General features: G+C 35.1%; 1 protein-coding gene across 2 annotated transcripts in view; it reads left to right on the top strand.

Moving 5' to 3' along the window:
* The window catches only part of XKR9 (XK related 9), a 236409-nt gene that overhangs the window by 120886 nt on the left and 87572 nt on the right, over nucleotides 1-27951 (top strand). The window contains exon 9 of one of the 2 annotated variants that reach the window (XR_012020057.1): nucleotides 12808-12933. The exons of the other annotated variant lie outside the window; for it this stretch is intronic. The gene's annotated coding sequence lies outside the window, so the exon portion shown is untranslated. The remainder of the gene's footprint in view (nucleotides 1-12807; nucleotides 12934-27951) is intronic. 2 annotated transcript variants of the gene reach the window in all.

Genomic DNA, 27951 nt, shown 5'->3' with positions numbered 1-27951 from the left:
TGGGATTGTTTTTTTAATTTCTCTTTCTGATAATTCATAGATAGTGGAATATTTTGTGGGAAGTTTTTTGATTACTAAGTAAATCTCTTTGCTTGTTATATGTATATTCAGATTTTTAATTTCTTCTTGAGTTAATTTTTATAGTTTGTCTTTCTAGAAATTTTTTCCATTTTATTTATCTAATTTGTTGGCATTCATTCATTATATTCCCCAATAATCCTTTATATTTGTGTGCGGTTAGTAAGGATGTTACCCTTTTTATTCATAATTTTAGTAATTTAAGTCTTTTTCTTTTTTTTCCTTTGTTAAAGATCTGTCAATATTGTTTATCTTTTCATAGAATCAACTTTTGGTTTCATTGATTTTCTATTCTCTATTTTATTATGTTAGCTGTAATTTTTATTATTAGATTATTGATTTGAGGTTTAAAAAATAGGTTTGTACAGTTATAAAATTACTCCTGAACACTGTTATTGCTGTATTTCATAGGTTTTGGCATGCTGTATCTTCATTTTCTTTAATTTCAAACTATATTTAAATTTTCCTTATAATTTCTTCCTTGGTCTATTGGTTTAAAGTGCACTGTTTAGTTTCCACATATTGTAAATTTCTCAAATTTTCTTCTCTGGATTTTTCCTCTCAAATTCTTGTCTTTGGAGAGTATGCTTTGTTTGATTTCAGCCTTTTAAAATTTATTGAGACTTGTTATATGGCTTAACATATTAACTATAATGGAGAATGTTCCATGTGCATTGGAGAATGTGTATTCTGCTATTGTTCTATAGATGCCTTTAGGTCTAGTTGGTTTATACTGTTGTTCAACCTTGATTTCTGTGCTGATTTTCTGTGTAGTTGTTCTATCCATTATTGAAAATGGGCTATTGAGGTCTCTGACTATTGTTGATTTGTCCATTTCTTCTTTCAATTCTGGCAGTTTCATTTCATGTAATTTGGGATGGTTATTGGGTGCATATATATTTATAATTGCTATATCTTCTTGATGGATTCATGTTTTTATCATTATAAATGTATTTCTTTAACTCTAGTAACAATAATTGTCTTAAAGTCTAATTTGTCTAATATTAGTATAAACTTTCTAGTTCTCTTTTGCCAACAATTTGCATTGTATGTATTTTCCATCTTTTTACTTTTAGCATATTTTTGTCTTTGAATTTAAAGTGTCATGTAGTCAGTATATAGTTAGATCATGTTTTGATTAATTGATTGATTGAGAGGGAGAGTGCAGAGAGGGACAGAAGGAGAGGGAGAGAGAGAATCTTATACAGGCTCCATGCCCAGTGTAGAGCCTGATATGGGGCTCGATCACACAATCCTGAGATCATGACTTGAGCTGAAATCAAGCATCAGACACTTAAGTGACTGAACCACCCTGGCACCCCTAGATCATGTTTTTATTATTTATTTATTTATTTATTTATTTTTATTTTATTTTATTTTTAGATCATGTTTTTAAAATCAAGTTTTCCATTTCTGACTTTTTTATATGACATTTACATATAATTATTGTTAAGGTAAAATTTATACTTTCAAATTTATACAAATTTTACTAATTGTTTCTTATATTTCATTCCTCCCCTCAGCTCCTTAATTAATGGTATCCTTTGTGTTTAATATTTTTCTTTTCTTTTTTTTTTTAAAGATTTTATTTATTTATTCATGACAGACAGACAGAGACACACACACACACACACACACAGGCAGAGGGAGAAGCAGGCTCCATGCAGGGAGCCTGACATGGGACTTGATCCCAGGTCTCCAGGATCACACCCTGTGCTGAAAGTGGCGATAAACCGCTGGGCCACTAGGGCTGCCCTAATAGATATTTTCTAACATATTTTAATTCCGTTGTAATTTTTTGGGCATATATACTTTTAATCTTTTTTAATTTGAGTATACTTGACACACAATGTTATATCAGTTTTAGGTATACAGCATAGTGATTCAATATCTCTACAAGTTATGCTGTGGTCAAAAGAAGTATAGCTACCATCTGTCACCATTCATTGCTATTAAAATATCAATGACTGTATTCCCTATGCTGTACCTTTTATTCCCATGACTTATTAATTCTATAACCAGAAGGCTGTATCTCCTGCTTCCCTTCCATTCTGCTCATCCTCCCCTTCCCTTTGGCAATCATCAGTTTGTTCTCTACATTTATAGGTCTGATTCAGCTTCCTGTCTATTTATTTTTTTGCTTTGTTTTTTAGATTCTACATGAGTGAAATTATATGGTATGTGTCTTTCTCAGTCTGATTTATTTAAGTATGTGTCTTTCTCAGTCTGATGAATGGACCCTCTAGGTCCATTCATGTTGTCTCAGATGGCATGATTTCATCCTTTTTTAAGGCTGTGTAGCATTCCATGTGTAAACACACACACACACACACACACACACATCCCACATTTTCCTCATCCATTCATTTATTGATGAACACTTACATTGGTTCTGTATCTTGATTATTGTAAATAATGTTGCAATAAACATAAGGGTGTATATACCTTTTTGAATTAGTATTTTTGTTTTCTTTGGGTAAATATCCAATAGAGGAATTTTTGGATCATATTTTTATTTTTTCTATAAAAATATTTCTATTTTTAATTTTTGTAGGAAACTCCATATTGTTTTCCACCATGGTTATACCAATTTATGTTCCCATTAACAGTGTACAAGGGGTCCCTTGCCAACACTTGCTCTTTCTTTTTTTTTTTAAAGATTTTATTTATTTATTCATGAGAGATAGAGAGAGGGAGAGAGAGAGGCAGAGACACAGGCAGAGGAAGAAGGGAGAGGCAGAGACACAGGCAGGCTCCACGCAAGGAGCCTGATGTGGGACTCTATCCCAGAACTCCAGGATCACGCCCTGGGCCAAAGGCTGGCACCAAACCGCTGAGCCACCCAGGGATCCCCTTGTTATTTCTTTTTTATTTTAGCTATTCTAACAGGTGTAAGGTGATATTTCTTTGTCGTTTTGGTTTGCATTTCCCTGAAGATTAGTGATGTTGAGTTTAGTGTGTATATATATATATATATATTTTGAGTTTAGTGTATATTTTTGAGTTATATTCTTAACGGTTGTCCTGGGCATTACCATTACCATTTCATTTTATAACAACCTAGTTCAGATTAATACCACCTTAATAATATATAAAAATGAAGTTTTTATATAACTCTGTATGCTGTTCTTCCTTGTACTGTTGTCAACACATATTACCACTTTATATACTATGTGCCTACCAACTTAGATTTATGAATACTGCATCATGCAGTTGTCTTTTAAATCAGATAAGAAAAAAGTTACAGATAGATATTTATGCTCTTTTTTTATATTTACCTTTTGTAGTTATACTTATTGGTGCTTTATATTTCTTCATGTGGATTAGGGTTACTGTCTATTATCCTTTCTTGTCAGCCTGAAATACTCTTTTTAGTGTTTCAATAATACTCCTTTTAGTAATTCTTATAAGGCAGCTCTGCTAGTAAAAATTTTTCTCAGATTTTATTTATGTAGAAATCTCTTAATTTTTTCTTCATCTTACAAAATAGACTCTCTTTTAAAAAAGAAGATTTAGTGCTATCTCCTTCATTTTTGGAGGATAATTTTGCCTGATTCAAAATTTTAAATTGACCGGTTTTTTTTCCCCCGTAGTTGAATGTTATCCCAGTGGCTTTCTGATGAGAATTAGTAGTTAATCTTTTTGAGGATCCCTTGTATATGATGGTGTGATGAGTCTCTTCTCCTTTACTGTTTAAGATTCTATTTTTGTCTTCTGCTTTCAACAGTTTTATTATGATTTGTGTAAGTGTAGATCTCTTTGATTCTCATCCTAAAGTTTGTTCAGCAGCCTGGTTGTGCATATGAATGTTTCTCAACAATTTTTGGAAGTTTTCAACATGTCCTCAAATATTCTTTCTACTCCCTTCTCTCTTACCCTATAGTGACATATTGGTATATTTGATAGTGTCTCACATATCTTTAAGGTTCTGTTCATTTTTTTTCACCCTTTTTTTTATTTCTGTTCATGAGACTGGATAATATCAATTGATTGATCTTTAAGTTTGATAATTATTTTTTCTTCCTGCTCAAATCTGCTATTAAGCCCCTCTAGTGAATTTTTCATTTCAGTTATTGTACTTTTCAACTCTGGAATCTGTTTGCTTTTTATAATCATATTTCTTTATCAATATGCTCCATGTGGTAAAACATCATTTTGCTACTTTATTTCTTTAAACATAATTTTCTTAGGTCTCTGAACATATTCAAAATAGCTGATCTGAAGTCTTTGGCTGGTATGTCCAACGTCTGGCTTCCTCAGGGACAGTTTATATTGATCACTTTTTTTCCTGAGTTCTTATCATTCTTTCTGTGTTTTTGTATGTCTTGTAATTTTTTTTTTGTTGTTGAAAATTGAACGTTTTAAATAACATAGTTATCACTCTGGAAATTAGATTCTACCCTATTCCCAGAGTTTGATGTTACTGGTGCTCATAGTAGTAGTTTTTGCTTGCTTAGTGGCTTTTCTGAACTACCTTGTAAGGTTTGTGTCCTTTTTGTGCGAAGCCACTGAAATCTCCATTTGTTAGCTTAGTGGTCAGCTAACTATTAAACAGAAATTTCTTTAAATACTTGGAGCCATTCAGTCCCCCAGTCTTTTCCAAGGGACTATGGGTGCTTTTTGAGACATGCTTTCAACACTCAGCCAAGAAGTTTACAACTCTGCCTTACCCGTCACTTCCTACTTACACAGAGCCTTAAGGTCAGCTGGAAGTGAGAACATGGGGCGTTTTTAAGTCTTTCCTTAGCATATTTATAGCCCTGGGTATGCATGGCCTTCTATGTTCCTGGGAATATGTCAGATCTTTTTTTCAAAGTCCATATAGACATTTCATTTCTCAGGTTTCCTTTTAAATGTTTTGATTAGTCTGTTGTTTGTTCCAACTGTTACCCATCACCTCAGGCATCTGTGATGTTGAGCTTTTGACAAATGCTTCCTGGGAAGAGGCATTTAACACTGGACAAATTTAAGCGAGATCAAGTAAATGCAAGCATTTTGAATGGAGTCTTCCAGGGAACCACCAGACAGGTCAAATATTACTTCTTTGAAAATGACTTTATTCTGCTCCCTCTGTAACTGGGAATGTGAGCTGTGGTTTTTTCATGGGCTGGGGTATGGGACTAGTGCAAGTTAAAACAAAGTTCAATTTCTTTCAATTTCTTACTGAGACTTAGCTGTTTTTCTCAATTAAATGTTTCCTGGATTGCTACAAGCCTTTTGTTAATTTCCAGAGTTCCGAAAAAGTTAATTTTGACAGTTTTGGGGGCCATTTTTTGGTTGCTTTTATGGAGGGCTAAACTTTTGAAGGTATTTACTCTGACAGTTTTGTTGATGTCACTCTGCAATCAGTTTTGATGTTCAAAAACACTAACTTTGATATCCAATTAAGTGATGTGCTTAATTAAGTGAAGCCCACCCCAAATTCTATTACTCATATTCATATTCCTATTGTGGACTAGTACTACACAAAATTGCACTCAGTTATCACAGGTATATTTTGAATTTCTTCAAAAAAATTTGTGGAAATTTTTTTCTTTCTTGCTGTATAAGGACCTATACAGTATTCTCATTTTTTCCCTCTTGGTCCAAAGTTTAAAATATTTACTATCTGGCCCTTTACAGAAAAAGTTTGCTAACCTCTGGTCTAATCCAAGGTCCAAAGATTTCCTCCTATGTTTTTTCTAAAGGTTTTATAGTTTTAGGTTTTCCATTTAGATCTATGGCCCATTTTGAGTTAATTTTTTATTGCAAGATATGGATCCACATTCATTTTTTTCTATATGGATATGCAGTGATTCCATCACAGTTTGTTGAAGCGGCTGCTTTTCTCCACTGCATTGTCTTGGCATCTTTGTCAAAAATTAGTTGTTTATGTGTGAGTTTATTTCTGGGACTATATTCTTTTCTACTGATCTATTTGTCTTATATTTATGCCAATGCCATGCTTTCTTGATTACTACAGCTTTATAACAATTCTTGAAATAGGTAATATAAGTTCTTCAACTCTATGATCAATTCTTCCCCCCAGAATTGTTTGGCTATTACAGGTCTAGCATTTTTTAAAGGTCTTTAACATTTTTATATGCAATTTAGAATTAGTTTGCCAGTTTCAACAAGAAAGTCTTTCTGATTTTTATTGGGATTGTGTTGAATGTATAGATCAATTTGAGGAGAGTTTACGTCTTAACGATAGTGTGTCTCTGGACCTGTGAACAAGGCATATCTTTTAATCTGTTTAGGTATTCTTTAATTCTCTCAGCAGTATATTATTTCTAACTCCAAGATCTTGGAAATTAAGGACTACACATATTACAGTACTAAACATGGGAGCTCCAATTTTTGGTTCAGGTTGCCTGACTCTAAATTTCAGCTTCACTATTTACCAGCTGTGTGATCTTGGGGAATTGCTTGACTTCCCTGCTTCAGTTTACCATTTACAAAATGGAGGAGTGATAGTACTTTTTCACAGGGTTAATAGGAGTTAATGCATAAAATTGCTTAGGACACTTCCTGGCACAGATTAATTATTATGTAAAGATCAGCTTTTGTATGCTGTGATAAGGAATTCATATAAACATTATTTGATTTATACCATTAATACTGAGGGATGGTGTGCCTAAAAGTTTTTTTTATTGTACTAAGACAAATAAAAAATAAAGATATAGCAAGTGGCAACAACTTCAAAAACATTTTTCTTTTTTTTTAAGGATTTTATTTATTTATTCGTGAGAGACAGAGAGAGAGAGAGAGAGAGAGAGAGAGGCAGAGACATAGGCAAAGGGAGAAGCAGGTTCCTGTAGGGAGCCAGTGTGGGACTTGATCCCAGGACCCTGGGATCACGACCTGAGCAGAAGACAGACACTCAACATTGAGCCACCTAGGTGCACACTCTTTCTAGCTTCCTTAGGTATGAAGTTAGTTTGTATATTTGAGACTTTTCTTGCTTTTTGAAGTAGACCTCTATTCCAATATATTTCCCTCTTAGGACTGCCTTAGTTGCATCAAAATGGAATTTTAACTTAAATGGAATTAAATGATATTGTATATGTTAAGTTCTTAGCATCCAACTGGTATATTGCTGTTGTTATTAAATAGAAATTGGGAAAAAACTTGAAAATATAAGGTATAGTATATGCAGGTGATAGATATGTTATCCTTGGATAACAAACAGGGACTAGGAAGTATAAAACATACTTTTTTCTCTAAAAATGGTATTTTTTATGAGTTTTTATATGGTAAGCTGAATATAGCTTGTGTACTTGCCAAAATAAGTCTTGAATCTGTTTACATTTCTCCATCTCTACTGCCATTTTCTTACACCACTGTCATTTTTTGCATAAACAACAACAACCCAACTGGTGTTTTTTTTTGGTTTTATCTTTTTCCAATTGATTTCTACATACTAGTGAGAGCAAATGGCTTTTAGAAATGTAAATAGGTTTATGTTAGTCCTCAGCTTAAAACACTTGACTAGTTTCCCACTGTATTTATAAATAAAAACTTTGTGTCATGGATTACAGGTCTTACCTGTTCTACCCTATGATATTTACCTTTCTAATTTCAATGCTCTTTTTCCTTATTTTACTCTATCCACTATGGTCTCCTCTCAGGTCTTTAGTTATCATACTATTTTATACTTTAGCACTTTTGTTCAGGTCATCTGCTTGTGATGAGGGATAGAAGCAGAAAAATGTTCACCTTTAGCCCAGAAGCCTGACCAATAGCTCGCATAGTTTCAATAAGGATCAAATACATACTGGTTGCTACATTCTTAAAGGGTCTCATGACTGTCTGTACATCTCACTGATAGTTAATATCAGGGTGAATGATAAGCACCAGAGAAATCTTGCAAAAGTTGTTCTATGAGTAGAAATTCAAAGAAAAGATTTATTATCTATTACTCCCTACACATCCCCTCCCCCTTGAGCACTAAGCATATAATTGCTAGCTTCATAGAGGAAAAGTGCAGCTCTTTCTGCCCATGGGTCCTGTTCCCATGCTACTTACTTAAGTAAACTTACTAAATTGCACCATAAAACATCTCAAGAATTCTTTCTTGACCATTGTACTCAACAATCCCACATTTTTAGTGGCTTAGACAGGGACAGTGGAGTGAATCCAAGAGTGTCAGTGCAACTTGGTAAGTCTTCTTTATTTCCCGTCTTTATTTCTTTTATTTATTTATTTTTTAATTTTTATTTACTTATGATAGTCACAGAGAGAGAGAGAGAGAGAGAGAGAGAGAGAGAGAGGCAGAGACACAGGCAGAGGGAGAAGCAGGCTTCATGCACCGGGAGCCCGATGTGGGATTCGATCCAGGGTCTCCAGGATCGCGCCCTGGGCCAAAGGCAGGCGCTAAACCGCTGCGCCACCCAGGGATCCCCCTGTCTATTTCTTACCGCCGCCGCCGCCGCCGCCGCCTCCTCCTCCTCCTCCTCCTCCTCCTCCTCTTCTTCTTCTCCTTCTCCTTCTCCTTCTCCTTCTCCTTCTCCTTCTTCTTTCTTCTTCTTCTTCTTCTTCCTTCTTTCTTCTTTTTCTTCCTTCTTTCTCCTTCTTTCTCTTTCTTCTCTTTCTTTCTCCTCCTCCTCCTCCTCCTCCTCCTCCTCCTCCTCCTCCTCCTCCTCCTCCTTCTTCTTCTTCTTCTTCTTCTTCCTCCTCCTCCTCCTCCTCCTCCCAGAGGTGTCCTGAATAGTACAACCCTTCAAAATATGTCTTGCCTGAGTGCTCAGGAAAGATTATCTTGCTTGTGGCTATATTATGGAGAGGAACAAACTCCTGTCACCCAGCTGGACAGCAGTACCTTGGCTGTAATAATGCTAGGTTCAGAAATCAGGCTGTCCCTCTTTTTTACCTGTTCTTTTAATACTTGTATTCATCTTGGGCACTGGATAGCCGTACATGTCATCAGGACAGTTGCCGGTCTTAAAACTCTCATGTAAGGCTTCCTCCTAAATAACCCAGTGTGATCTCTTGCTGAGCATAAAATCCAAGGTATATCTGACTATGTGCTTCCCAAAAGGGACCAGTTGGAGCTATTACCCATTTGGGGTATTCATCCAACTAGGGACTACTCCCTTGAGATTAGATCATAGATAAAGCTCACCAGAAAGTTGCCTGGATTAGATAAGAGTTCAATATTTTCATTTTTTTCATGTCTCTCATTTGTCCTTACCTATGGGCTGTTTGGTGTTCTCTGTCCAGCTTTCATTTTTTTAAAAAAGATTTTATTTATTCATGAGAGACACAAAGAGAGAGGCAGAGACATAGGCAGAGGGAGAAGCAGACTCCCCATGGGGAGCCCACTGTGGGATTCGATTCCAGGTCCTGGGGATCATGACTTGAGCCAAAGGCAGATGCTCAACCACTGAGCCACCCAGGCATCCCTTCGTCCTGCTTTCAGATTGAAAGGACTTCTAACTTAGATCTGTGATGCTTAATATGGTATAAAATAGCTGCCTATTCTTAACAAAGGCTAGGACGTCTACTCCATTTATTAATACTAGAGCTAGATGCTTACAAAGGATATTATTATTGGTCACCAAATATATCAACTACCTCAAAATGGAAAGAGGCAGCCCCAATCTCTGGGGCATTTAAGTCCATTCACTGGCATCTATTGTAGTCTAGAATGCAATGGGGAACCAAAGGCAGGTAGTACAAAGGTGTCAGAAAAGAAGGATGCCTCCTGCCACTCTGAACCCCAGGAATCTTCAGCAATATTCCTGATGGGATGCCATTCAGAAGTGGAGGGGAATTTTGGTAATGGACTCCTAGTTAATTTACTCTCCTTGTTTTATAAGAATTAACTATGGCACCAGCTTCCGTGATCTCAAAGGATTCCCTCTTGGGCTGTCTCCTAGCGCATTGGAGTGAATTTGGATTTAAAGGAAAAGCACCCAAGCTGTTGGGCTATAAAAGATAGAAACCCACCCCTAGGGTATCCAGCTCTCTTGTAAACAGGTTGCTGCAAAGATCCTGTACCTTCCTCCCTCTGTTTTTCTTGAGTCATGTGTCCCCTCTTTTGTATGTTTATGTTTGTTTCTTCTTTTGTGTGTCAGATCTGGACTATATCTTGAGACAATTGGATAAATGTTGCTTGACTCTTGTCTTTGTGGGTTTTTTTCTGTCATTCATTTCCTGGGGTAATGGTTATGATAATTGGAGCCAATTGTCCAATTAGTCTATCTCAGAATGGGGACTTGAAAGAATATGCCAAAGCAGCTGCCAAAATTCCTTTTCTTTTGGGGAGTTTTCCTGTCTTTTTTGGCCCGACATGGACTGCCTATTTTCATTTTCTGTTGGTGGGAAGAAAACAGGTATCTGTTTATCTGTCTGAGCTGACAAACTTTAGGGCTGGGAGTCTTCTTTCTCTGCCCTCTGGGCTTTTATCTGTCTCTGGCCTGGTTGGCAGTACCTTGAGGACCTTTTCTGCCTCCTCCTTACTCCCTCCTATTTATGTACTACCATAAGTACGGCTTGCATACCTGACTCATATACCATCCTCTGTGCCTCTGGCACCACTGGCTCCTATTCTTATTACTGTTGCTATCACAGAGCGAAGGGCACCCCAAGCTGTTGAGCTACCTCCTTTTGAGGTTCAAACTGGAGCACCTCTTTAATCAACATGAAAGGGCCCAAAGATTTCCTTGGGCTTAAACTGCCCACTTCATTTCCCCATATGTGCTTCTGGTAAAAATTGACAGTGGGGAACAAATTGATTGACTTTTAGGGGACCCAGGTGCAACATATTCAGTATTTAAACTAATTTTTTTTTTAGTTTAATTAAGGTATACTTGTCTTTAGATTTGTCAGCATTTAATATAAAACTTTCATTCTACCAAGGTTTACTAAAGGTGAATCAAATAAGCTTATGTTATCTCTGTTGCAATTGTCAGCAAAAAGATGACTTAAACGTTGATTAATTTTGCTTGTAAGAGTTTTCATGGGTAATTGTTAACAAATAGATTGAATAAATAAAGAGGTTTATCAGTAAAACTTTTACATAGCTTTCAAAATTTTAGTAACTGAAACTTTGAAGTTTTGCTAAGTTAACTGAAAAGTTGGACTGAATTCATTGGATATCTAAGTCTTTTCTAAATAAGATAAAATACGAAAGTATTGGTTACTGAACATAGGTTTATCTGCTTTGGCTTCTTATCATGGAGAAACTGAGGATACTTGGGTCTTTTAGTAGATATGCTTTATTGAGAGATTGTACTATGGAAAAACATGTTTTTTTGAAATTATGAAATGTATTCATGAATTTCAGATCTAAAGAACTCTGGTGTTACAGACAGTTCACAATTACTTACTACTTATTTTCACTGAAACTAAGGTTTCTAAGAGTTAAAATTCTGCCTAATATAATTGAGACTGATGAAAATAAGGAAAGCAAATCTGTATGCAGGAAAATAGGAGATATATAAGAAAGATATAAAGAATGGAAATATATTTTGTTAAGAGAAAAAGAAGGTAATTTTGTTCTAAAATGAGACTTTGGAGAGAAAAGGCTTAGGACAAAATCTGAATGAAAAAGGTTTATGAAGGGAAATCTTTGGAAAAGAATTTTATGTGTAATCAGGACTGAGGTTGAAATGAATGGATTTTATTTTTTAAAAGATGTTATTTATTTATTCATGAGACAAAGAGAGAGAGAGAAAGAGAGGCAGAGACACAGGCAGAGGGAAAAGCAGGCTCCATGTGGGGACCCTGATGTGGGATTCGATCCTGGTACTCCAGGATCACGCCCTGGGCTGACAGCAGACACTAAACCACTAAGCCACCCAGGGATCCTGAAATGAATGGATTTTAAAGTTACATTGATATAAGATTGAAATTCTGCTTTTCTCTTTGCTAAAAAGACAACGTTTTCTTGGATTGTTGGTCTGCTCTTGATAAAAAAATATAAACAAAGTTTTTTTCTTTATCTGGCCAGAAAAACCAAAGCTCCTATGGTTTGTCTTTATCAGGTCTTTGATTATTAAGAAAATGAAAACTTCTCAGTGTTAGAGGAGCTAAGTTTTGCTAACATCTATACAGCTTCCTGTAGAATCTGTTATTGCTACCTTTGTTAAATATAAGTAGTAAATTTATAATGATCTGTAATCCTATTTAGGTATGTGATTTAAAACTTTCTGAGGTTTTTAACCAACTTCCTAAGGTTTAAATGGTTAATGAAGTCTTTTTGATTAATTAGTCTTGTTTTATTTGGCATGTTAAGTTACTTGGAAAGTACTGTCAAACCAATAATGATAAGCCTTAGGTTGTATTGTGTGGGTAAATACTCTGTTCTAGAAAATACATGAAATTCCTGAAGTTTTAATATGTCCTGGTAAAAGGTCATTACTTGAATTACCAAAATGTGTGTCACAGAAATAACAGGATTTCCTTGTCAATTTCATTATAATGAATTCTCGTATCAGATCTTTATCCATGTGCATTTCTGAGGGTTTCTTTTTGTCATTGTTATTTTTTTTGGTGCTCTTGTAAAATATGTTTCGTTTCAAGGAGATTCATAAAACAGACTTTTGACAAATATAGGTGTTTGACATCTATAAAAATCATAATGCTGAACTGGGTAAGAATTTCCAGAACTAATAGGAAAGATTCATTTAAACATAACAAAAGTTAATAACATAGTACTGATGAACTGAGGAAGATGATTATAGTTTTTTTTTTTTATCACTCTTCTTTGAAACATTTCTGGTTCTTTGATGTTTGCCCTTCTAGATTTAAGGGAACTTTCTCTGAAGATACCCATGACTTACAGAAATATGATAAAATATTCCTTTGTGAACAAAGTGAAACTTCTAACTTTTCTCCCTACCTGAACCCTCCAGAATTCAGAAACTGTCAGTAAGTATTCTTTCATTCATGGCAATTATAATTATTTTCGTAAGTTCAGTGGGAATCTGTTCTGTTTGTAACAAGACACCATTGGAAACATTGGTTATATTATGAAGGCTTTGACTGGAATGTCACATTTGAGAGACACATAGACTCAGGTGTGACCAGACAGCTTTAAGGAATTAAGGTTGACTTCATGGAGCCAATATAGCCCCTTGAGAATGTTGGCCTGATATTTTTGCTTGCAGAGTTCCCAGCAGCCCTATCAGGTATATAAAGAATGTCACTTCATGGCAGGTGCAGGAAACCTCAGGATATTTTGGGGACCTTAAGAAGAGGAATATCCCCAAATCCACAGGTATTGCAGGCAAATCTGACAATAGTATTTGTCCTGGCTCTGACTTTGAAAGGCTATTAAAAGTTCAATCTAGGGATTTTTTAATGAAAATTTCTGGCAAAGCAGATTTTAAGTGATTTTAGTGATCAATCACTATTCTTGCTGAGCTTATATAAATAATTAGGCCAAGTTTGTTAAAATTGGACTTGTTTTACAAATGAATTAGTCTTGATTTGGCTATCTCTAGAAATAAGGGTGGATTTAGAGAGAAAAATTATGTTTCAGTAATGCATCCTTAAGGATGTTAGAATCTAGTTTTGATTAATTGTCTTTAAATTTTTGTTGTTTGCCTACATTAGACAACTGGAGGTAAACTTCAGAGAGATTGTTATAATAGCTCATATACAATCTTCCTGCTTGTTACTCTGTGAGGATAATTAAAAGGACCCCATGGGCATATGATTATTTATGATATGATTGTTTATAATATTAATCCTAAAATATTGTCTGTTTCAATTTGTTCTCTCTTATTGTTGAGATACATGTAAGCAGTTCCTGACTCCTTCACCCAGCTGACAGATGGTCCTTACTACTCAAAATGAATTCACCCAAATGTCCACTTTGTACTCTAAGGCAATGGCCTTCCATAATAATTACTTACAGGCATAGGTAGTGACCAATTTTGGTCCATAGGTAGGGACATTTTTATAACCCTTACTAGCTTGAAGAAGTTAAAGAGGATGAACTTTTGCCCTCAAATACCTCAAAGATTTAAGGATCAAAAATTGGTCAGGAGGAAAGGATGAGGAATAGAAACAGAAAAATGTTCATTCACCTTTAGCCCAGAAGGTTGACTTATAGGCTGTATAGTTTCAATAAGGATCAAGTACATGATGGTTGCTAGATTCTTCTTAAAGGGTGTCATGACTGCCTGAACATGTCACTGATAGTTAAAATGAACGGAATGATAAGCACCAGAGAAATCTTATGAAAGTGGTTTTATGAGTAGAAATTTGTAAAAAACATTTATGATCTAATACTCCCTGCATGCAGCCCCTCTTCCCCCAAACACTAAGCATAAAACCACTAGCTTTATAGAACAAAAGTGTAGCTCTTTCTGCCCATGGGTCCTGTCCCTGTGCTACTTAAATAAACTTACTGAGTAATACTGTAAAACATCTCAATAATTCTTTCTTAACCGTTATGCTCAATAATCCTTAAATATTTTGGAGTGCTTTTTTTTTTTTAAAAAAGATTTAACTTATTTATTCATGAGAGACACACACACAGAGAGAGAGAGAGAGAGAGAGAGAGGCAGAGACACAGGTAGAGGGAGAAGCAGGCTCCATGCAGGGAGCCTAACATGGGACTCCATCCCGGTTCTCCAGGATCACACCCTGGGCTGAAGGCGGCGCTAAACTGCTGAGCCACCTGGGCTGCCCATGGAGTGCTTTTTAATATGATTTTTTATATGATTAGCTCATTTTCATCTTTAGCTTAAGTCCTTCCCTGGTCAATCCATCTAAAAATCATTCCCCATCCAAGGCACTGTTATTTTCTACTACTATTTCTATTACTATTGCTATTATTATTTTCTATTTCTATGTTTATTTTTCTTTTATAGCATCTTTCTTACCTTATAATTATATTATGTTTATTTAATAACTTAATCACTTATTGACTATCTCTTACCTAGATGAAAATGTTCATGAGTGTACTGATTATCACTTTTATTTATTGTAATATAAGCAGTTCTTTTTTTTTTTTTATAAGCAGTTCTTAAACTGTGATTGTTTACTACCATATAACCAGTGCCTGAAACTTTGTTAAATGAGTGATTAAGTAATATATCTGAAAATTCTCAGAGATTCTGAGGAAATCTATGTAATCTGGGGGCAAATGGTCATACATATTGATAGCATTAGACAATATTTGTACTGTGCAGAATACATTAGATGGTCTAGGACTTTTGTTTGCACTAACTTGCTATTATTGGTAAATGTAACTAGGGATTGAGTGGTCTTAGAGACTGTGCCATTTTGACATACCTCTCCTAAGTCATTCTAGAGAATTGGGTTACACACTGGCCTTTTTACAGTGTGGTTGCAGTTTGGCAAGACCAGGTCTATGGCTGGCCATCTGTGTCTTAGGTCCTTCTAGTAGCTCTGGAATGGTGAGACAAAAGCACTCCTGTCTTTCTAAAGCTGATGAAGAACAGACCGCTTCTCTGGAATGGGGCCGAATGGTAATGTGCCTCTAAGGACTGCACTGAGTAAACCTTTAGAGCAAGGTACAGTCAAAGCTGATTAAAATCACACTATTTCATAACACTGCTTACAAGCAAAGACATACACCAGGAAGCTGCGGAGAATGAGAGCTGGCTGCCCAATGAACAAGCAACCTGGATCTGTTCTTTCATCCCTTGAGCCATTTGTTTAGTATTACATAGAAATCAATTTCCTGCTTTGTTTATTACACCTCCAGCTTCCTATCTGAGTCTGAGTTATTGATAAGGTGCCCATGTCTCAGAGTTTTCCACCTTGAGATTGAAAGTTGAGTAACATTACTGTTCTGTGCTGCTTCTTTGAAAGAAAAGATATAGTGATATCTAAGGAAAATTGAGAAAAAATCATAATCTCTTAGAAATCTCTTAGTATGTTAATAACATATGATGAGTTGCCATTATTTCTCTGAGGGACAGGATGATATTTCCAGGAAGCTGTCCGCTAGTGTTGCTAGTATTTAGTCTTCTGAGTGGTGATGCAGAGTGTTGCTCCTGCAATTTTAAGAGTTCAAATTATGACTGTTACTTAACAATGTGAGCATTTTAGGAAAGCCTCTTAACATCTCTGAGTCTTAATTTCCTTATGTAAAATAGAAATAACAGATGCTCTACCTAACTCATTGTGTTGTTTTAAAAATAAAATAAAATAATGGATGTGAGGACACTTTGTATCCTACAAAGCGCTTTGCAAATGTAAAGTACTTTTGTTCTTGCCAAAGCTTTTTTTCCTCTCCTTTAAAGAAAATGTTAATATTCTTCAACCATTAGTTAATTACTCCTCTAGCGCCACACTTTTTTGCAGACAGAACAGGTGTCATGCTCTGTGATGAGATTTGGAGGAAAATGGAGAGGAAACCCTCGAGTCTTTTAGGTGACCTTCCAGCTTTCAAAAAGAGGGCTGGCTCATATAAAACCCTTTACCTTGTCATGTCTCTTCTAGCAAGGCCCCCATGGAAGTACAAACTTCAGATAGCATACACTTAGCAGGGTATCATTAACATGTATTTATTAAAGGGGATTCTAGATGCATTAATTTAACAGACTTAACCTATTACTTCACTGTAAAGGAAAACAGAAACACCCCCAGCATATACATATATATATATATATATATATATATATATATATATATATATACACACACACACACACACATATATGTGTATATTAAAATATATGTAATATGTTAAAATATATAATTAAAATCAGTTTAATTATAATTAAAAGTCAATTTAATTCATTGTATTGCATAATATTTTAAAATATTTTTCTCAAGCAACCATTTTTGATTAAAAAAAATTTATTTTCCTCTTCTAAATTTCATCAGTACAGTTTTAGTGGTTTAATTATAGGTCTTGTCCATTTATCCTAATTGTCATAAAAGAGGATCTTGTCAACATTATTTTAGATAGTTTGGGAAGAATAGGAATATTTGTGGCCATGAGTAATATAAATAGAAGATAAAGGATTCTTTCCTAATATTTGAATCCGCTAATTTCCCCCAAAGTATTACACTTACTTAAACATTTGCCACAAAGCTTAGAAATATAGTTTACTGATTATATTTTTGTAATAATTTAATAATAATAAATATAATGATAAATAATATAATTGTTTATATTAAGAAAAGAAAAGGAGAATAGGCTCAAATTTCGCCAGTGAAGATATAGATTTTAACTTAATACCTGCCCAGGACAGTGAAATGGACACTTTTAGTACTCAGTGAACCTTGGTTCTGAGCAGTAAGGATAGCTTTAGTTGTTAGCAACAAACAAACTTTAGTTTATTTCCTTCCATCCCTACTCCCCACCCCAATTTAAGACTTTACCTTTACTCTGAAGATACAGAAGAGCAGAGTCCTCACCCTGCCCCAACACATACAACATATACACACACTGAGGGCCAAGTTTCTGAAAAATTCTTTGGTGGAAAAATTCATAAAGGATGTAAGGCATATATCAGATAAATAGAGTTAGAAAGATTGAAAATTTTAGGATCCTATAAAAGTTCTTATAAGTAATCTTAAAGACAAGAAAATAAAACAAGCATAGTATATGAAATAGAGAATAATCAGTAACACTTAACCATTTGATATTAACAATAATGGACATTTTACAATTAATTTCCATCAAACAACTGCTTGCTTTTTAAAGATTTATTTATTTATTTATTTTAGAGAGAGAAGGAGAGAGTGTGCACACAAGTGGTGGGGGGAGGGGTAAAGGGGGAGAGAGAGAGAGAGAGAGAGAGAATCCCCAAGAAGACTCCCTGCTGAGCATGAAGCCCAAAGTGGAGCTCAATCACAGGACCATGAGATCATGACCTGACCTGAAATCAGGAGTCGGTTGCTCAACCAACTGAACCACCCAGGTACCCCTCAACTGCTTGCTTCTGAGAAAATTTTCAGGACCTCAATCTATTAGAGTTTCAGTAAGGTGTAAAAATATGTCCAGTTTGTCTTGTGGGAGATAGCACAAATAATAAAGGGCTATTTTGTGTGTGTGTCTGATGCCGTTTTTGAATGCCTTTTGAACTTTAATGATCCAGAATTGTTGACTCCAGTCTCTGGTTTCCACTTTGTCCCAGAAATTATGGCATAACTTAGAGACCTTACATTTACTAAGCTTTGTATAGCCTTATTTTACATATTTGATGTAACTAGATATTTCCTAAATTATGTCCTCAACTCAAGATTCTATATCCTTGGCTCTGATCAAGAATAAAACGTGAATAAAAACACACCACCAGCTTTTATGTGTAACTCAACTTACTCCCTCCTTACAGAAGTAGAATTCTTGAAAACTTCTATTGCTGCTCTGCCATCCATTCTATCTTTTCTAATCCCAGTCATAGGAATGGCTTATAACTTATGGATTCTGGAACTCAAATGCTCATAGTTGCTAAAAAGAGGTATACAGGAGACTAGAGAAAATTGCTATTGGAAAATGATTTTTGTGTTTAGGGAAAAGTATTTTTGTTTAGCACTTCTTCAGTATTTAAATATCTCAATTAAGTGGGTTTATAAGATTGTTCCCTGAGAGAAGTTTTGGATGGGGATGGAGTGGGGATGAAACTTAGGGAAGAAGGGAACAAGAGCTCTTGAGTCCTTGATGAAGTGGACAGGAGTTTATATAAAGGAGTTGGGAGTGATGCTGAAGAAAGGACATTTGGAATGCTGAAGATAAACTTTGTCCATTTCACTCTTTTATCTAAAGTAGAAATAAGTCTCCATTCTCAAAGAACTTGAGATCTAGTTTCTATAGCAAGAATTGCATTCCTTCCTTCCTTCCTTCCTTCCTTCCTTCCTTCCTTCCTTCCTCCCTTCCTCCCTCCCTCCCTCCCTCCCTCCCTCCCTCCCTCTCTCTCTCTCTCTCTCTCTCTTTCTTTCTTTCTTTCTTTCTTTCTTTCTTTCTTTCTTTTTTCTTCTTGTAAAGGGATAGAAGTTTATTAAGCAAAGATATAGGGAAAGCTCTCAGAAGTGAGAGGGGTCCTGACAGGTTTGCCACTGAGGGCTTGTAGGGTTGGTCTTTTATTGAAAGCCAACCAGGGAACCTAAAATCCTCTTAACAATGTCTATTGATAACACCATTGAGTAAGGATTAGTGATAACATTTTTTTTTAATTCATGAGAGATACACACAGAGAGAGAGAGAGAGAGAGAGAGAGAGAGAGGCAGAGACACAGGCAGAGGGAGAAGCAGGCTCCATGCAGGGAGCCTGATATCGGACTTGATCCCGGATCTTCAGGATCAGGCCCTGGGCTGAAGGCGGCGCTAAACCTCTGAGCCACCAGGCTGCCCTAGTGATAACATTTTTAATGTTCTTTGGGTTCTGGTTATTCTTTGTTGGTCACAAATGACTATCATAAAAAAGACACCCTCCCCACTGACATGTAGGGCAGGGTGGTCTGGCTTGTTCCCTTATCTCTGGTTTCCTTATACCTCAGCGTTTTTGGTATTTTTGTAAGCCTGTTTCCATGGCCCCTGATCCAGTTCTGCCTAGCCCCATTTGTCCCTAACTCAAAGGGAAAAGAAATGATAAAATGAAAAGAAATTTATTATTTATCTAGAACAAGAATTTATTGCCATGGAATTGTCACTGGAATATATTATCAAAGTAATTTGTAGTCTTTTGAGAATTTTTTTAATGAAAAAAAAAATCACAGTATTGTTAGAAGTGGATTAGCTTAAATACGGTGCAGAGAATATTGGAAAAAATGAGCCGTAAATACTGAGATAGTGACTAACGAAATACAAAATAGACCATTTTCAGTTATGAAAAACTGACCATTTTCAGCCACTGTGTCTTTTAGAAAAGGAATATCTGAACATTTGATTAATTTTATCCTCTACTGTACCTGTTTTAAATGTCAGTATGGTATCTGGCACATAGTAAGTACACAACATTTGTATGTTGTTTTTAGCACAATATGATGCAAGATTATTGTTTTCTTTTTTTTTTTTTTAAGATTTATTTATTCGAGAGAGAGAGAGAGAGAGAGAGATAGGCAGAGAGAGAAGCAGGCTCCATGCAGGGAGCCCGACGTGGGACTCGATCCTGGGACTCCAGGGTCACGTCCTGGGCCAAAGGCAGGCACTAAACTGCTGAGCCACGCAGGGATCCCCAAGATTATTGTTTTCAGTCTAAAACTTAGAGAAACTGAGGCTTATGTTTGCTTTTCTCATCATTAGATTTTATAGTTCTGTTCTTTACTCAGGACTGACCCTTCTTACTTAGCTCTCTATTTCCTAGTCTAATCATATTTTGTTTTTTCATTACCATCATAGTAGTGGATTAGGGATACCATAACAAAATACCACAGGCTGGGAGGTTTAAACAATAGAAATTTCTTTCTTCATAGTTCTGGAGGCTAGAAGTCCACCATGAAGGTGTCAGCATATTTGTTTCTTCTGAGGCCTATTTTCTTGCTTTGCAGATGATGTCTTCTCACTGTGTCCTCACATGGTCCTCCCTCAGTCTCTGTGCATGTTTTCTGTGTCCTAATCTCTCCTTTTTTTTTTTTATTTATTTATGATAGTCACACACACAGAGAGAGAGAGGCAGAGACACAGGCAGAGGGAGAAGCAGGCTCCATGCACCGGGAGCCCGACGTGGGATTCGATCTCGGGTCTCAAGGATCGCGCCCTGGGCCAAAGGCAGGCGCTAAACCGCTGCGCCACCCAGGGATCCCCTAATCTCTCCTTCTGATAAAAAACCAGTGACATTAGATTAGGGCCACTCATATGACCTCATTTTACCTTAACTACCTCTTAAAAGGCCCTATCTCCAAATATACTTTGAAGTAATGGAGATTAGGACTTCAACAAATGAATTTGGGGGAACCTTTAAAAAAAAAGATTTATTTATTTATTTGAGATACAGAATAAGCAAGCGCAAAGAGAGCAAGTGAGCCTGAGCAATGGGAGGGATAGAGAGAAAGGGAGAGAGAGAGAGTTCTTTTTTTAAAAAAATTTTAAAAGATTTTATTTATTCATGAAAGACACACAGAAAGAGAGAGAGAAAGAGGAAGAGACACAGGCAGAGGGAGAAGCAGGCTCCATGCAGGGAGCCTGACATGGGACTCAATCCCAGTTCTCCAGGATCAAACCCTAGGCTGAAGGCAGGCACTAAACCACTGAGCCACCCAGGGATTCCTGAAAGAGAGAGTTCTTAACCAGATTTCCCACTGAGCGTGGAACCAGATGCAGGATTTGATCCCAGGACCCTGAATTCATGACTGAGCAATAACCAAGAGTTGGACACATTAACTGACTGAGCCACTCAGGCACCCCCATAACGACCCCATAACAAAATGCTTTTTGCTGCTTCAGTTCAGATAGATTTCCAAAATAGATATATGTAAAAAACTCAAATGTTGATTTGAAAATCTGTTAAGGGGATCCTATTCTCTTGCCAACTACGTACCTAAGACCTAAAAGAGATTGAACGTAAAGTTTAAATGACAATATATATTCTCTCTTTCAAATTCTGTATAGGAGCCATGGGCAGACGTTTAGGAAGGGCGAAAAATAGAATAACTATGATTATATGGTGAACACTATTCTATAATTTTCTTGAATTGTGGTATATGGTGTTAGATTTTGGTAGGCTCAATTTAAACAAAAGCATTTCTTGAGAGATACAACTCTCAAGTACAAAAGATCATTAGGGGAACAAATACTCACTGATATTAATAGAAATGTTAATAGTGATAATATCACAGAGGTCCTCCAAGATTTCTGTGCTTTCTTATTGCTCAAAGTAAGGTTAAAAGGTTTAGTATAGTTTCAGTGGCAAGAATGTTTTATTTTGAGCTGAATGAGGTTCCACATTCATCATGATTCTCTAGTTTCTCCTTTGTGTCGAGTCTTTGAAACACGGTAGCTTTATCTTTGACTGAAGTTTTTCTAGAAGTTCTCTTTACTCTGTTTGAATTATTTGGTAATTGATAAATTGTAGTCTGTAGATCTTCCTCGCCTCCCTCCCACCTTGTTCTGTTCCCATAATGATCATATCTCAGGCTTTCTTCTTCCTGTTTTTGATTGGAGTTGGTAGATTTTCTCATACTGACTTCATTAAGTGGTCTGCTCAGGTATCTTGAAAATTTGTTAGCCTGACTTCTTCTCTAAATCCCATTGCTTTGGAGGTTTATTTCCTCCCTTTATGCCTTCGCTCAAAGTTTTCCTGAATATAATAGAACATTTTTAAACTCATACAATTCTTTCACAGAATCTTGACAAGATATCATATCTTGGAAAAACTATCTTCATATTCTAGTAAAAAGGACATTTCCTTGGAGACTGGCTTAGTAGTTCTCTCTTCAACTCCAGGAAACACCAAGTTCCTATAGTTCTTTCATGGGACTACCCTGAAGAGCTTCTTTTGATGAGGATTCAGTCACTTCAGTGTCTCTCAAATACATTGCACAGCCATGCCTGTGAATGTCATTGCTGTCATCTAGAATTTTAATAGATAAGCCATGGGGAAATCTACCAGACACCTGGAAACTTAAGAATCCTTTGAAAATTGATCATTCATTTGTGGTATCTATGGACACGCTCTATTAACTATCCAACTTCCTTCCTCTTTCCTTCATTCCTGCAGATTATGTTGGAAAACGGAATTTACTGCAAAAAGTTTAAAAACAAATTATACTTCCATCAGAAAGGTCCAGTTTATTCTTTTGATGATATCATGTATACATATATATTTATAAATTATATATTTACATATGCTGTATATTTGTAATTTATTTTGTAATTGATCTTAAATTAGGATATGTAGTTAGAATAAATAATTCATTGGTAAAACTTAGAGTCAGAGACACTACTACTACTCAGGGTAGTAGATAAATGTATGTTGATAAAAGTGAGGTTGTATTATAGCTTATTTTGAGTCTTTGTTTTCTAAGGAAAAATTGTATTAACTGTGTATTGAGTCAAAGCATTTGTATAAAAAAACTCAGATGTTTAATTTCTACTCCGGTTTCCCAAGTTTTGACTGGGTCTTGGTATAGCTTCCAAAGTGTGAACTGTAGAAATCAGGAGATGAAATTTGCACTAATTAGTTTTGTAATATGTCAGAGGACCTTTGTAAAAGGTCTATTTGCTTTTGTTCTATTAGCAAAATCAAGCACTGACTTCTTTTGGTTTGTCTACGATGCTTTTTTCATTGTTAAACAAATTTCATCCAATAAAATAAGTAGATAAGATAAATTTGCCTTTTTTAAGATAAAAGACATCAGTTTAGCCTAATTTAAGTCAGAAAAAATGGCCTAAATGGTTCATATATTTAAATTATGAGAAATTTAGAGGCATGGAAACTTACTTTATTTTATCCATGTAAAGTCTTTTATATTGATTTATGTTACTTCCTTTAAGAATTATAATAGCTCAGTCTGATTGATTTTGTAGGCTTTTCATTGTCCATATTTAGAAGATCTTTTTCTGTTACAGTTAATTTGAGAAACTCTTCAGGTAACATTGCTGCCCTAGCCTCAAATATTGTATTTGTAGAAAAGGAGCTTAACTGTTTAATATATTAGTATAAATAAAGGATAAACTATTTTTAAAATAAAAATGCCTATATTATAACATTAAAAATGAATAAATTTTTGGTGATGCATTTATATCCTATTCTAAGTATAGTTTAAAAAGAAAAAGAATTCCTTGAGCTTATTTTTTTGATGATTTTTAAAAAAGTTTAACAAGTAAACACAATGCAGGCTACAGGTTCATAATATGTAGCTTCTCTAATGATCCCCCAACTTTTAAAATTTGTTAGACATAAAAGCGGCGCTAATCTGATTAGTAACTGTGATTGAGTAAATCTACTGTAAAAATGGACCGTGTTCTGGTTTTTAACATGATACCATGAAAGTCATTTGAGAACTGCCTCTGTAGAACATAAAAGTCTCTTTGATGGAATATTTATTCCATGATTAAAATCTATCTCTATATAGATGTATGTATGTATATGTATATATATATGATTTGTGTTGTTTATTTTCATACATAGTTATAAAATTTAGCTCTTGGAAAGCTGATAGACAGGAAGGAAAAACAGTAAGACACAAACAAATGTCAGTCAAGTCTTGATGTGAAGGTGGTTTACCAAATATTGAGACTCGAGATTATCCGTGCTCATTTAGCTTGCACCCTGCCGGTCTCTCTACCTCTAGACATATGTAGAAAGAAGAGAACAAATGTCCAAGAGGCTATTGTGTATAGGCATTTTGAATATGTACCTAATTTAATTAGAAGGGTAGAAGGAAGTATGGGGAGCTTGTGATGTTGAAAAACTCTGTTACCTATATTTGTGAGACATTGGAAATATTCCTCGGGCCTTCAATCTAGGTTGTAGTGTATTTTTACATGTCACTTTAGTAGTCACAGATACTTCTTTTAAAGCAAAAAAGTTCATTCCTTGGCATCTACATGCCCTGCAATTAGACTTTTGGCAAGATGCCAAAAGTTTCTGGCAGTTTAAGCAAAGTCCAGGGAAATGTCAGTACTGCTTATTAATGTATTTATGTCAAAAAAAGAAGTCATTTTCATATTGTTAATATGTATGAAAATGTACCAGGAAAGGAAAGGTTTTAAGCAAGTAAAATAAAAAAATTGCTTAATTCATAGTTAACCTAGAATTTAAATGGAATTTTCCATTTTTATCACAGGTATCTGTTAAAATATCAAGTTTTGTGATTCTGTTTTAATATTTCTTTACAAATTCAGTAAACATCTTATTTATAAATAAAATCACTTTAACCTTTTATAATGCTTTTTGCACAAGATTTTCATTATTAACAATGTCATAAAATGTGAATGCTGAACATTATGTAAGATACTTTATAATATATAACATAGGAACAATTGGCTGAAGAAAGTTAGGTTTTTATTTGAATTTGGCTGCTTGACATTTTCCCTTAGTTCCATGGCATTTTTGGAAAGAATTAAGTTCAGTACTCATTTAATGATTTCAAACACTGTATTGTTCTTTTTATGAAGGAGTTTTCTATTTTCAAGGAAGGCAAAGGTTAATGAAAAGTTTTCAATGAATAAAAAAAGTAAATTTCAAGTAAAGTTTGGATTTAAGATGCATGATTTATCAATTCATACATCCCTTAGTTCACAGTGATATTATTTGGTTGGTCTGCATTCTGCAGCTTATTAATATATAAGGACAAAGCCAGCAGTGGGGGTACCATATGGGGAATAGGACAAAGACTTCCAAGGTTTGGTTTGGGGCTGTGGGTTGAATACCTAACCATTCGATTTAATGTATAAGAAGGATTGGTGGGAAATAAGGAAGGAAGGAAATGGTGCTTAGGAAAATCGAGTATATAATGATTATGAAGATTAAATTAACCCTACTTATATTATCTGTTGGATCATTAAGAGTCCTGAGAATAAAGTCCAAGTTTTCATGCTAAGATTTTTACATACATTATTTTTTCCATCTCTATTATTTCCCCCAAAATTTTCAGTTATTACCATTTAGAAGAAGTAAACTGCTTTCATCGTCAAAAGAAAGGGAAATTCTCCTGTGGAAAACCACAATAATGATGGGATGAGCACTGGATGTTATACTATATGTTGGCAAATTGAATAAAATATTAAAAATAAAAAGTAAAAAAAATTTAAAAAGGAAAGGCACGATAACTTTTACCAACAAAATAAATGGCACGTATGATATTTCTTCGTCATATATTGTCACAGGTGCTTGTGCTGTGGTTCATCATTTAGAAAAAAGACTGGAATTTATTTCCCAGGTGTGAACTAAATCCTCTACTTACCAAATATGTGATCTTTGCAAATTAATCTTTCTCTGGCTCAATTTCTTATTTGAGATAAAGAAGACAATAGGAGTTCTGTATAAACAGGAAAAGATAAGTAAGGCACTTGAAACAATTAGCACTAAGTGAGTATTGACTATGACTGTTATTGTTGTTTGTTATTACATACTTTAATTTCCAAGAACTTCTGTGGGCCTTTAGGACCTATTTCTGGGTTAAGAAGTGGAACTTTTTGGACCAGGGGTTTGACTATTTTTAAGCCTCTTGATATGTGTAATTCACTGTTTCCCTAAAAAGATTTTACTAATTTGTATTTCCAAAGTACCTGTGAGAGTTCCCATTTCACCTCACTAACACACCATTATTTATAATTTCAATCTTTGTTAAGTTATGCTCAAACATGATACCATTATGGCTTTAATTTTCATTTCTTTGATGAATAAATAGATTGATTTAAAAATGGATTTACTTATTTGTAAAAGGTCTTTGTCCTATTTTTCTTCGAGGTCTTCCCGTTTGCTTATTTATTTTTATGAGACTTTGCTTATTAAGGACATTAGCCCTTTGTCATATTTGTTGTAAATAGTTCTTCCTTTTAATTTTATATTTCATATGTACAGAAGTTTTAAGTGCTTATATAATGAAATCTCGTGATCTTTTTCCTTTGTAATTTCTTCCACTGAAGATCCACTATTCTTAGGATTAGTGCTATTTCAGACTAAGTCCTGATTAATAGAGTCCTGATTAATTAATACATCAACTTGAAGGACTCCGAATCATTTCTTTGTGTGAGATTAAGAAGTCACTTATTCTTACTGTAATTGCAACTTACCATCACTAATCATAGCAAAAGTCTCTTATTAAATATAAATTTATATTAACCAATATATATAAATTTATGTATTTATATAAGCCAATCCAGCATCTGTTGATATAGCACATTACAATTTACAAAACACTTCTAATATACTCCATAATTTGATTTCTTATCTTACAACTACCTTATGGAGTGGAATAAGATGGATATTATTATATTATTATTTATCCAATTCTCAGAAAGGGTGAGGCTTCTCTTAGGTTATACAACTAGTAAAAGCAGAGTTTGAAACTTGAACCCAGATTCTCCAATTCCAAACCTGTGCTTCACTCATTTGTCTTCCTTTTTTTTTGAAAAACTATATGTATACCAAGTAACTTTTTAAGGACCTAACTTCTTTGGGTTTGAAAATTGCAAAATTCTTGCTGCTCCAGATACCTTGCTAGAGAAGAGGAAAGGAAACATTTGTTGAGCTAATATTTACATTTAAAATATTTACACTGGGTCATCTACTTTGATTAAAGTATCCTTTGATTCCTTTTTATTCCCCCCCCCTTTAAAATATTTATTTATTTTAGGGAGAGAGCATGCAAGTGAGTAAATGGGGAGGGCAAAGGCAAAAGGAGGGAATCCTCAGGCAAACTCCCCACTGAGTGCAGAGCTGGAGGTGGGGCTCCATCTCAGGACCCTGAAATCATGACCTGATCCAAAATCAAGAGACTAATGCTTCACTGACTGAGCCACCGGGGTGCCCCCTTTTTAAAATTTTCCCGTTATTAGGAACTATAGGATGTTTTATTTGTAATGACTTCTTTCATTCATCTCTTCTCCATGTTATAAACCCTCTTGCTCTTTTTAAAAAAGTCATCTTTTGGTAAGGTTCTGCATTTTTACTCCTCTAGCAATCTGTGCTGATTTCTGCCTGAATCAGTAATACTTCCTCCTCTGTCAATCATAAAACCCATGTTTGGTTCTCATAAATGTTTAGACCCAGCATGCTATACATAATCATGATCTCCTTTAATTTTCAATATAGTCCGTAAGGTAGATATTCTTATCATCTTTTCCATTTTATTGGTGATGAACAAACTTAGGCTACCACCTTGCCCAAGGCCTTGCAGCTAGCAGATATTGGTGCCCTGCTTGGAGTGCAGGTGTTTTCCTGCTGCATCCAACTGACTCCTGGCAGGGATGATTGAAATTCTTTTCACCTGTTATGATCCTAGAAGCAGTTTTTCTTCTATGTCTGAGCAGCTGTAAATGCACTTCTTGGTTCCCATCCCATAAACCTAATTC

The sequence above is a fragment of the Canis lupus genome, chromosome 28 (assembly GCF_048164855.1).
Source record: "Canis lupus baileyi chromosome 28, mCanLup2.hap1, whole genome shotgun sequence".
Taxonomy (NCBI): domain Eukaryota; kingdom Metazoa; phylum Chordata; class Mammalia; order Carnivora; family Canidae; genus Canis; species Canis lupus.
The sequence above is the reverse complement of the archived record's forward strand: the minus strand, read 5'-3'. Positions and strand labels throughout refer to the sequence as shown.